The sequence below is a fragment of the Cnephaeus nilssonii genome (genome assembly GCF_951640355.1).
Source record: "Cnephaeus nilssonii genome assembly, chromosome: 3".
Lineage (NCBI taxonomy): Eukaryota > Metazoa > Chordata > Mammalia > Chiroptera > Vespertilionidae > Cnephaeus > Cnephaeus nilssonii.
The window spans coordinates 107,599,187-107,612,412 of record NC_137074.1 but is presented as its reverse complement, the minus strand read 5'-3'; the positions used below and the strand labels follow the sequence as shown (position 1 = coordinate 107,612,412).

Sequence of the window (13,226 nt, the reverse complement as noted above, 5' to 3'; positions counted from 1 at the left end):
CACTGCCCCGCAGTAGAAATTCTGAATTTCCTCTAACTGAATAACTGACCGCAGACACCCCAGCTGTGTAAATTCAGTGCCAGGGCCCCCCAAAGTGCGTCAGAGCTCTGTGCTGGCAAACTCACAGACGCACACATTTCAAAAGGGAAGGCACCTTGAGCCCATATATCCACAGGGTCCACTGGGGAGCTGCTTTGAGCTCCTACTGGGTGTGATTCTGTACAGACAAGGACTCGCTGCCCGCAGTAGAAACTCTGAACTCCTTCCTCCTGAATAACTGCCCACATACACCCCAGCTGCTTAACTTCAGTGCCAGGGCCCCTCAAAGTGCATCAGAGCTCTGTGCAGGCAAATGCACTGCCAGTCCGCACGTGCACTTCCAATGGGCAGGCACCCTGAGCCCATCTATCCACAGGGTGCTTGTGGGAGCTGCTGTGAGTCCCTGCTGGGTGTGATCTTGGACAAACAGGATGAACTCCCCCTGGCAGTAGAAATTCTGAATTCACTCATCCCGGCTACCTGCACACAGACGCCTCAATTACGTGGCTTCAGTGCCAGGTCCCATCAGAGTACTTCAGCGTCCCACACTGGCAAACGCACAGCAGGGCCCCTGTGATCCTCCACTGGGAGTGTGCACATATCCACCACAGGTGCAGCAGCAAAAGTTGAGTCTGCCCACCCCACAACTACAGAACTCTGGACACCGCAGTCATGCCTTTCAAGAACGCAGGCCTCCTGAGACTCATCACTCTAACAGACGGTTCCTGGGTGCCACTGTGAGTCCCCGCTGGACACGTGTGATTTCAATCAAGGGCACAAGACAGCAAAAATTGGGACACTCCCCTCCATGGCTGCTGACTTCTAGACACTGCAGTTATACCTTTCTAGCTCACAGACTTACATCAAGAGAACCCCGATAGCTCAACTTGTGAGCTACACTAGATTACCAAGCCCAGGAGACCTGAGAGATCACACAAGTAGCACCATCCCCAAAAGAACCTGAGTATCAAACCAATCAGACCTACAATTAAAATTTTACAGCAAAACATGGGAAGACAAAAAAGCAATCCCCAAAGGAAAGAAAAAGAAGAATCACCAGAAAGGGAGTTAAATGAAATTGAGGCTACCAGCATATCAGAAAAAGAATTCAGAGTAATGGTTATAAGGATGTTTAAATGGCTGGATGACAAATACACACAACTCAATGACAAATACACACAACTCAATGAGAACTATAAGGAGCTGAATAAGAATGTCACCAACATGAAAAGGAACCAAGAGGAGATGAAGAATAACATACCTGCAATAAAAAACACAATGGAAGGCTTAAACAGTAGACTAGAAGAGGCTGAGGACTGCATCAGTGAATTAGAAGACAAGGTAGTAAAAAACACACAAACACAGCAGCAACTGGAAAGAAGACTTAAAAAGCAAGGGTAGAGCCTAAGGGAGCTTTAGGACACCATAAAACAAAACAACATTCACATAATCAGGGTACCAGAAGGAGAGGAAGAGAAGCAAGTAATAGAAAACCTATTTGAAGAAATAATGACAGAAAACTTCCCTGATATTGGCAAGAAAAAAACTATGCAAGTCCAAAAAGTACGTAGAGTCCCAAACAAGTTGAACCCCAAAAGACCAACACCAAGACACATCATAATTAAATTGGCGAACACCAATGACAAAGTAAGAATCTTAAAGGCTGCAAGAGAGAGACAGAAAGTTACCTACAAGGGATCTCCTATTAGAATATCAACTGATTTCTCAACAGAAACACACCAGGCCAGAAGGGAATGGAATGAAATATAAAAAGTGATGAAATATTTATTCTATAAATCCAAGAATACTATACCCAGCAAGGCTATCATTCAGAATTGAAGGTGGAATCAGGAGCTTCACAGACAAAAAAGGACTTAAGGGAGTTTATTACCACCAAGCCAGCAATGCAAGAAATGCTGAAGGATCTGCTGTAAAAAGAAGTGAAGAAGGAACACAGGGGTAAAGAATAAAAATGGTGACAAACAAGTACCTATCAATAATAACTTTAAATGTAAATGCCCCAATCAAAAGACATAGGGTAACTGAGTGGATAAGAAAACAAGACCCATGTATCTGCTGTATACAGGAAACCCACCTCAGAAAAAAAGACGCACACAGACTGATGGTGAAGGGATATAAAAAGGTTTTTCAGGTGAATGGAAATGAAAAAAAAGCTGGGGTAGCAATACTTATATCTGACAAATTAGATTTCAAAGTGAAGGACATAAAAAGAGATAAGGAAGGCCACTTCATAATACTAAAGGGAGCAATGCAACAAGAAGAAATAACTTGAACAGGAACAAGACAGGGATGCCCACTCTCACCACTCCTATTCAACATAGTGCTGGAAGTACTAGTCATTGTGATCAGACAAGAAGAAGAAATAAAAGACATCCAAACTGGAAAAGAAGAAGTAAAACAGTCCTTATTTGCAGATGACATGATATTGTGCATAGAAAACCCTAAAAACTCAATAAAAAATTATTAAACTTAATAAATGAATTTGGCAATGTAGCTAGATACAAAATTAATGCCAAAAATTCTATGGCATTTCTTTACAGCAATAGTGAACTTACAGAAAGAGAAACTAAAAAAGCAATCCCATTTACCATTGCACCAAAAAAATTAAGATGCCTAGGAATAAACTTAACTAAGGAGGTAAAAGACCTATATGTGAAAAACTACACGACACTGAAAAAAGAGATAGAGGCAGACATAAATAGATGGAAGAACATACCGTGTTCATGGATTGGTAGAATCAACATCATCAAAATGTCCATAATACCCACAGCAATCTATAGACTCAATATAATCCCCATTAGAATACCAATGGCATATTTCACAGACCTAGAAAGAACTTTCCAAAAATTCATCTGGAATAAAAAAAAGACTCTGAATAGCTGCAGCAATCCTGAGAAAGAAGAACAAAGTAGGTGGGATCTCAATTCCAGATATCAAGCTGTATTACAAAGACACTGTTCTTAAAACACCCTGGTACTGGCACAAGAACAGACATATAGATCAATGGAATAGAATAGAGAACCCAAAAATCGACCCAAACCACTATGCCCAATTAATATTCGACAAAGGAGGCATGAACATACAATGGAGTCAAGACAGTCTCTTCAATAAATGGTGTTGGGAAAATTGGACAGATACATGCAAAAAGATGAAACTGGACCACCAACTTACACCATACAGAAAAATAAACTCAAAATGGATAAAGGACTTAAATGTAAGACGGTAAACCATAAAAATACTAGAGGAATCCACAGGCAGCAAAATCTCAGACATATGCTGAAGCAATTTCTTCACTGATACTGCTCCTAGGGCAATGTAAACTAAAGAAAAAATAAACAAATGGAACTACATGAAAATAAAAAGCTGTTGCACAGCAAAGGAAACCATCAACAAAACAACAAGAACACCCTCTGCGTGGGAGAACATATTTGCCAATGTTATCACCAAAAAGGGTTTAATCTCCAACATTTACAGGGAACTCATACAACTTAACAAAAGGAAGATTAACAATCCCATAAAAAAATGGGCAAAGGACCTAAATAGATACTTTTTGAAAGAAGACATAAGGAAGGCCAAGAGACATGAAAACATGTTCAAAGTCACTAATTATATGAGAGATGCAAATCTAAACAACAATGTGGTATCATCTCACACCAGTCAGAATGGATATTATCAACAAATCAACAAAGGACAAGTATTGATGAGGATGCAGAGAAAAGGGAACCCTTTTGCACTACTGGTGGGAATGGAGAACATTATGAAGTTTCCTCAAAAAACTAAAAATGGAACTCCCATTTTACCCAATGATCCCACTTCTAGAATATATCCCAAGAAGCTAGAAACACCAATCAGAAAGGATATATGCACCCCTATGTTCATAGCAGTACAATTCACCGTAACTAAGATTTGGAAACAGCCTGAGTGTCCATCAGCCGATGAGTGGATTCAAAAACTGTGGTACATCTACACAATGGAATACTATCCTGCGGTAAAAAAAGAAGAAATTATTACCATTTGCAACAGCATGGTTGGAACTGGAGAGCATTATGCTAAATGAAATAAGCCAGTCAGAGAAAGATAAATACCACATCATCTCACTCATTTATGGAATATAATGAACAACATAAACTGATGAACAAAACAGATCCAGAGACAGTGAAGCAGCAATCAGACTGTCAAACCTCAGAGGGAAGGTAGGGGATGGTGGGGGTAAGGGGGAGAGATCAACCAAAGGACTTGTATGCGTGCATATAAGCCCAACCAATGGACACAGACAACAGGGGGGTGAGGGCATGAGTGGGGTGGGTTTGGGGGTTTATTGAGGGGATGAGGACACATATGTAATAACTTAATCAAAAAGAAATTAAAGATTGAAAAAAAGAAAAATATGAATAATAAAATGGCAACAAATATATATTTATCAACAATTGAATCTACAAAAAAATGAACAAGCAGAAGTAAAACAAACTCATAGATACAGATTAGATTTTGTTGGTTGCCAGATAGAAGGGAGGTTGGGATGATGGATGAAAAAGGTGAAGGGATTAAGAAGTACAAATTGGTTGTACAGAATAGTCATGGGGATGTAAAGGACAGCATAAGAGATATACTCAATAATATTGTAACAACTATGTATGGTGTTAGATGGCTACTAGATTTATTGGGATGACCACTTAATGCGTTATGTAATGTCTAATCACTGGGGTATACACCTGAAATTAATATAATAATGTATGTTACTGAAATTGAAAAATAAAAATATTTTAAAAAGTAAAAAAAAAAAAAATGTTAGACACAGAACCATAATAATCCTCAAAGAAATCACAGGCAGTAAAATCTCAGGCATTTCTTATAGCTATATTTTTTCTAATATGTGTCCTTGGGCAAGTAAAACAAAAGAAAAAATAAACAAATGGGACTATATCAAACTAAAAATTTTTGCACAGCAAATAAACCATCAAGAAAATGAAAAGACAATTCACTGAATGGGAGAACGTATTTGCAATACATTTAATAAGGGGTTAATATCCAAAATTTATGAAGAACATAAAAAGAGGACATACAGAGCACTAATAGACATATGTAAAGATGCCCAATATCACTAACTATCAGAGAAATGCAAATTAAAACCACAATGAGGTATCACCTTACACTTGTCAGAATGGCTATCCTCAATAAAGCAACAAGTGCTGGTGAGGGTATGGAGAAAAGGAAAGCCTTGGCACTATTGGTGGGAATGCAGATTGCTGCAGTCAACTGTGGAACGCAGTATGGAGTGTCCTCAAAAAATTAAAAGAAGAACTGCCTTATGACCCAGGAATTCCATTCCTGGGAATTTATCCAAAGAAACCCAAAACACTAATTAGAAAAAATACTTGCACCCCTATGTTCATTGCAGAGTTATGTACAACAAACAAGATTTGAAAGCAGCCCAGTGTCTATCAGCAGATGAGTGAATAATAAAACTAATATTTACACAATGGAATACTATTCAACTACAAAAAGGAAGAGAAGTTTAATTTTTACAACAGCATGGATGGAACTGGAGAACATTATGCTAAGTGAAATAAGTCACTCAAAGAAAGACAAGTACCATATGGTTTCACTCATATGTGAAATTTGTCATGAACAAAATGAACTAACAAGCAACATAGAAATGGACTCATTAAGAGCAAGCTGACAGCTGAGGAGGTGGGTATGGAGATATTGAGGGGGGAGGGGAAAGAGAGAGAGAGAAAAAAAAAAAAAAAACTTGCCCTGGCTCTGTTTTATTTTGCAGGATACCCACTGCAACTGGCCCTGCTCTGTCACTACCACCTGGATCCCAAATGCTTTGCCAAGAGGTGACGACAGATTCCAGAAGCCAAGAACACACACTGCCAACCCCAGACAGTGTCCAGCAAAGTCTCGGTGGTTCTGGCCTACAGTGTTGGCCTGGATACCTCCTGCATTCTCCTGTGGCTGCAGGAACAAGGCTATGATGTCATTGCCTGCCTGGCCCAAATCAGTAAGAATGAAAACTTCAAGGAAACAAGCAAAGTGCTGAAGCTTGGGGACAAAAAGGTGTTCATCAAGGATGTCAACAAAGAGTTTGTGAATTTCATTTGCCCTGCCATCCAGTCTAGTGCACTGTAGAAGACCGCTTCCTCCTGGGCACCTCTCTGGCCAGGCCCTGCATCCCCACAAACAAGTAGAGAACCACCAGTGAAAGGGAGTCAAGTATGTGTCCCAAGGTGCCATGGGAAAGGGGAATAACCAGATCTGTTTTAAGCTAACCTGATACTCACTGCCCCTCCACCTCCCCCCTGCACCCCCAAATTAAGGTCATCACTCCCTGGAGGATGCCTGAGTTCTACAACCAGGTCCAGATCTTATAGACTACATAAAGCAACATGGAATCCCCATCCCAGTCACCTTTAAGGACCCATGCAGCATGGAAAGACTTCATGTACATCACCTATGAGGCTAGAATCCTGGAGGACCTCAAGGACCAAGCACCTCCAGACCACAACACAAAGACCCAGGACCTGGCCAAAGGTCCAAACAGACTTGACATTGTTGAAATTGAGCTCAAGAAAGGGGTCCCTGAGAAGGTGACCAACATCAAGGATGGCACCACTCATGGTATGTCCTTGAAGCTCTTTATTTACTTGAATGAAGTTGCAGGCAAGCATGGCCTGGGCCACAGTAACATCAGGAAAACCACTTCATCAGGATGAAGTCCAAAGGTATTTACAAGATCCCATCTGAGGTAGTCCTTTACCATGTTCATTTAAACATTGAGGCCTTCACCATGGATTGGGAAGTGTGCAAAATAAAACAGAGCCTTGGCTTGATATTCACCCAGCATACCAGTTTCTGGCACAGCTCTGAGTATGAATTTGTTTGTCACTGCATCACCAAGAGACAAGATTATGTGGAAAGGAAAGTTCTGGTATCTGTCTTCAAGGGCCAGTTGTACATCCTGGGCAGGGAGTCCCCACTGTCCCTCTACAAGGAGCAGCTGGTAAGCATGAACATGCAGGGAAATTACTAGCCAATGGATGCCCTTGGTTTTATCAACATCAACTCTTTAAGGCTGAGCCCCCTCACTTTGCCCATCTTCCAAGTACAGATGCTAATTGTTATGATAATTTGTTTTGACTTTTTCTCTAAGTGCAGGGTTGGCAGCATAGTGGGGGTACCAGGCCCCAACTTTCTTCCCTGGAACCCTGTACTAGTAGCCTACAAAAGTGATCCATGAAAGGAAGGGTGTAGGTGGCTACAGTGACAACTTAAAAATATATACATTAAACAAAGAGAGAGAAAAAACACATGGACACAGAGAATCACACTGTGCTAATTACTTGGGGGGAGCCGGAGGAGGAGACACACAGAAGACCAGCCATCTGCCTGGGTTGGGAGAGGTGAAGGAAGGTATAAGAAGGATAAATGGGGATAGATGGAAACTTGCTTGCGGGGAGGAACACACAATATAGTGTACAGAGGGTATGTTGTAAAATTGTGTACCTGAAACCTGTATAATTTTGTTATCCAGAACAAATTGGAAGAATCACAACACCAGATATTAAGTTATACTACAAAGCCACTGTATTTAAAACACCCTGGTATTTGCACAAGAACACACACATAGATCAATGGAACAGAACGGAGAACCCAAGCCACCGTGCGCAATTAATGTTTGACAAAGGAGGCAAGAGCATACAATGGCATAAAGACAGTCTCTTCAATAAATGGTGTTGAGATAATTGGACAGCTACATGTAAAATAATGAAACTAGACCACCAAAGGAATGTAAATAAATACTATGATCAAGAATAAACCATACACAAGAATGAATTCAAAGTGGATAAAATATTTAAATCTAAGTTGTAATACCATAAAAATATTAGAATAAATCGTAGGCAGCAATATCTCAGACATCTCTTGTAGCAATATGTTGCTGATACATCTTCTACAGCAATGGAAACTAAGGAGAAAATAAACAAATGGGACTACATCAAAATAAAAAGCTTCTGCACAGCAAAAGAAACCATCAACATAATGAAAAGGGAGCCCACTTTATGGGATAACATATATGGCAATGATATATCTGATAAAGGATTAATATCCAAAATATAAAAGGAACTCATGCAACTTAACAAAAGGAAGACAGTCTAATTTTAAAATGGGCAAAGGACCAGACATACAGAAGACCATAATACATATGAAAATGGGCAGACATACAGAAGACCATAATACATATGAAAAAATTTTCAAAGTCACTGATCATCAGAGAGTTGCAAATTAAAATGAAAATGTGGTATCACCATACACCTGTCAGAATGGCTACCATCAACAAATCAACAAATGACAAGTCCTGGCAAGCATGTGGAGAAAAGTAACCCTAGTACACTGCTGGTAGGAAAGCAGACTGGTGCAGCCACGGTGGAAAACAGGATGGAGTTTCCTCAAAAAAATTAAAAATAGAACTCTCATTTGACCCATTGATTCCACTTCTAGGAATATATCCTAAGAGACCCTAAACACCAATCAGAAAGAATGTATACACCCCTACGTTCATAGCCCTGCAATTTGCAATAGCTAAGACCTGGAAACAGCCCAAGTGCCTATCAGTAGATGAGTAGATAAAAAAGTAGTGGTACAGGAAAGCACAGAACCAGCTGGGCCGCTGAGCAGTGGTCCCAGCACAGTTTGGGTGCAGGCTTCCACTCCCCAGCTCCTTCCTCCTCCAGAGCTGCGCACCCCGCCTCCCAGCCTTGCGGAAGTGAGGCCACCATGGCAGATGAGATCGCCAAGGCTCAGGCCGCTCGGCCTGGTGGTGACACGATCTTCTTCAGGAAGATCATTCGCAAGGAAATCCCAGCCAAAATCATTTTTTAGGATAACCAGTGTCTTGCCTTCCATGACATTTTCCCTCAAGCGCCAACACATTTTAAGAAGCATATATCACAGATTTCTGTAGCAGAAGATGATGATGAAAATCTTCTTGGACATTTAATGATTGTTAGCAAGAAATGTGCTGTTGATCTGGGCTTAAAGAAGAGGTATCGTATGGTAGTGAATGAAGGCACAGATGGGGGACAGTCTGTCTATTATGTTCATCTCCATGTTCTTGGAGGTTGGCAGATGAGTTGGCCTCCTGGTTAAGTATGTTTTAGGAATAATTTTCCCTGTTGTAGGCAATGATCAGTTTTTCAAGTTCTAATATGCTAAACAGTAAAACCCATACATAATAAAAGACATTGCTGTGTGATCAAAAAATAATAATAATAAAGTAGTGGTACATTTACATTGTGGAATACTATGCAGCAGTAAAAAAGAAGGATCTCTTACCCTTTGACACAGCATGGAGGAACTTAGAGAGCATTATGCTAAGTGAAATAAGCCAGTCAGAGAAACATAAATATCACATGATCTCACTCATATGTGGAATCTAATGAACAAAATAAATCCAGAGACACAGAAGCATGGAACAGACTGACAAATCTGAATGAAGGCCAGGGTGGATGGTTGGTGGAGAGATTAACCTGTGAACTTATATGCATATCACAGCCCATGGACACAGACAACAGTGTGGTGAAGGCCTGGAAGGGGTGCATGTGGAGTGGGAAGATCAATATAAAAAAATAATAAATAAAAGGGGACATCTGTAATACTTTCACCAATAAAAAATAAAGAATTTTAAGGTATTTCTTTAACACTTGCACACTAGATTAGGTCTTGGCATATACTTACACAGCACTGTCTACTTCTCTTTGTAACACAGATTACACTTAAAATTAATTATTCCACATCTGTCTTCTTCTAGGCAGCAGGTTCCAAGAAGGAGGAAACATATATGTCTTATTTAGTACATTTTCATTCCATTGCAAGCAGTAAAATAATATTTTCTGAGTGAATAAAATAATGATTGCAAACATTATCCCAGTTCTGTAAATGACTTGTCAGGAGAAACCGGCAATCAAAACCCAAAAGTGACCATCAGCCCAATCTCTGATTACCAACGTAAAATTTAGTTTTATATTATTATCATATAGAATACACACACACTTTTCTTGTTGGTAGTCAGAGTGCTGTGGAAAGCACTAATTACAGACCACAAAGAGTGTTATTGATTTCCGAAGTTATCATGTGCTACCTTGCAATTTCTTACACTGTATTGTTTATATTACTTTAAAACTTTACTTATATTTTGGCTTTATTTTTCCAACTGGATATTAAATGGAGCAAAGGTTATGACTTTGTATATATTTATATCTCTGCAACTACCTTGGACCTGTGCACCTAGTAGGCATTGAAAGTTAGTGTTGATCTGAAGTTTGAAATAACCCAAAATTGATGAAAAAATAAGCAAAAGAAAATAAAGTTGACAAGTAACAGGTTTCTTTCACTCAGCACCCTGAGAATCCTTCAAAGGATCAAGACTGGTGTTAAATCAGTTTCATTCCAGAATATGTATTCTTTTAGTTCATGGTCCAAAATTCTATTTTTTCCCCAACCTCAGGAGTACTCCAAACCTACTAAACTGTTTAAAATTAAACTCAACTGGCTTACATCTTCTAAGCAACAGAATAAGTATTCCTATTGGGCCTTTAGCTTTACCATCAAACCCCTAACAGTATCCACAATTTCCAGAAATATTCTGGTTTCAGGTTCCAAACACCTTCAAGAACAAATGCCGAACTCAGTCTAACTTAGATCTGATTTCATGTTTTAGTTATTTTTGCATCCACATATTTACTGCCTTGCTCCATTATCTTCTTCCTTATTAAAACCTAAGTAATAAATTTCAATATTCATGAAATCCAGAAATTCTACCTTCTCCTCCAAACTGTATGCATTGGTGTAGTGACAGAGTAGACTTCCCTGGTGTCTCCAGGATGCCATTTTCAGGCAAATATGTTCTTTCATGCAGTGGGATTTCTTGTTGTTTTATTGATAGTTTCTTTTGCTGTGCAGAAGCTTTTTATTTTGAAGTACTCTCATTTGTTTATTTTATCCTTAGTCTCCATTGCCCTAGGAGCTGTGTCAGTAAAGATATTGCTATGACAAATGTCTGATATTTTGCTGCCTATGAGGTCTTCTAAGAATTTTTATGGTTTCCCAACTTACATTTAAGTCTACTTTCATTTTTTTGCATATACCTGACCAAATTTCCCAGCACCATTTATTGAAGAGATTGTCTTCACTCCACTGTATGCTCTTGCCTCCTTTGGCAAATATTAATTGAGCATAATGGGTCAATTTCTGGGTTCTCTGTTCTATTCCATTGATCTATATGTCTGTTCTTATGCCAGTACAAGGTAGTTTTGAGAACAGTGGCTTTGTAATATAGCTTGATATCTGGTATTGTGATCCCTCCAACTTTATTCTTCTTTTTCAGGATTGTCTGGCTATTCGGGGTCTTTTTTTATACCAGGAGAATTTTTGGATAGTTTGTTCTAGGTCTTTGAAATATGCCATTGGTATTTTAATGGGGATTGCATTGAATCTGTAGATTGCTTTGGATAGTATGGACATTTTAATGATGTAGATTCTACCAATCCACCAACATGGTATGTTCCTCCATTTGTTTACATCTTCCTCTAACTCTTTTTTCAATGTCCTATAGTTTTCAGAGTACAGGTCTTTTACCTCCTTAGTTGAGTTTATTCCTGGGTATCTTAATTTTTTTGGTGCAATGGTAAATGTGATTTTTAAAAAAAATTTTTTTTAGTTTCTCTTTCTGTGAGGTCATTATTGGTGTATAAAAAAGCAATAGATTTCTGGGTGTTAATTTTGTATCCAGTTATTGCCAAATTCACTTATTAAGTCTAGTAGTTTTTTTTATGAAGTCTTTGGAATTTTCTATTTCATCTGGGAATAATGACAGTTTTACTTCTTCAACTCCAATTTGGATGCCTTTTATTTCTTCTTCTTGTCTGATCGCTATGGCTAGTACTTCCAGTACTACATCGAACAGGAGTGGTGAAAATGGGCATCCCTGTCTTGTTCCTGTTCTTAGGGGAAATGAATTTAGTTTTTCCCCACTGAATATGATGTTGGCTGTAGGTTTGTTATAAGGCTTTTATTATGTTAAAGTCTGATCCCTCTATTCCCACTTTGCTGAGAGTTTTTATCAAGAAAGGGTGTTGGATTTTGTCAAATGCTTTTTCAGCATCGATTAGTCTGATTATGTAATTTTTGTCTCTCACTTTGTTTATGTGATGTTTCACATTTATTGCTTTGTGGATATTGTACCATCCTTGCATACCCAGAATAAATCCCACTTGGTCATGGTGTATGATCTTTCAAATATAATTCTGGATCCGATTTGCTAGAATTTTGTTGAGGATTTCAGCATCTACGTTCATCAAGGATATTGACCTGTAGTTCACTTTCTTTGTGGTGTCTTTATCTGGAATTAGGGTAATGCTGGCTTTATAGAAAGAGCTTGGAAGTGTGCCCTCCTCTTGAATTTTTTTGAATAATCTGAGGATAGGTTTTAGTTCTTCTTTGAATGTTTGGTTAAAGTACCCTGTGAAACCTTATGGTTCAGGGCTTTTGTTTGCTGGAAGATTTTGATTACTACTTTAATTTCTTCTGTAGTTATCGGCGTATTCAGGTTTTTTGATTCTTCCTGATTGAGTTTTGGGAGCTTGTTTATTCTAAAAAAATATGTCCATTTCATCTTTGTTGTCCAGTTTGTTGGAATAGAATTTTTCATAGTATTTTTTCATAATCCTTTCTATTTCTTTGGAGTCGGTTATTACTTCACCTCTTTCATTTCTGCTTTTGTTTATTTGGGTCCTCTCTCTTTGCTCTTTGGTGAACCTGGCTAGAAGTTCATCAAGCTTGTTGATCATTTCAAACAACCATCTCTTGGTTTTATTGATCTTTTGTAATTTTTTTTTTTTGCTCCATGTCGTTTATTTCTGCTCTGATCATTATTATTTCCTTACTTCTGCTTACTCTGGGCTTTTTATTTATTTGTTTTTTTTTTAGTTTTAGTTTTCTTTCTTTTTTCTTTTTCTTTTTTAATCATTTAAAGTATTACAAATATTAGTACATATATGGGCTTTTCTTGTTGCTCTCTTTCTAATTCTTTGAGTTGTAGGGTTAGATAATTTATTACCATTTTTTTCTTGTATTTTGAGGTAGGCCTGTAGAGCTATGAACTTTCC

The 13,226-nt window shown here is 38.6% G+C and overlaps 2 pseudogenes across 2 annotated transcripts in view; both read left to right on the top strand.

Moving 5' to 3' along the window:
* Window positions 1-7,303, top strand: part of LOC307096783 (argininosuccinate synthase-like) — a 121,778-nt pseudogene extending 114,475 nt beyond the window's left edge. Inside the window, exon 3 of the transcript in view lies at window positions 5,950-7,303. The product of the transcript in view is annotated as an argininosuccinate synthase-like (transcript). The remainder of the gene's footprint in view (window positions 1-5,949) is intronic.
* A 1,535-nt stretch (window positions 7,304-8,838) lies between these two features.
* LOC307097421 (adenosine 5'-monophosphoramidase HINT1-like) lies at window positions 8,839-9,210 on the top strand (annotated as a pseudogene). The gene has a single exon. The product of its transcript is annotated as an adenosine 5'-monophosphoramidase HINT1-like (transcript).
* The last annotated feature ends 4,016 nt before the right edge of the window (window positions 9,211-13,226 follow it).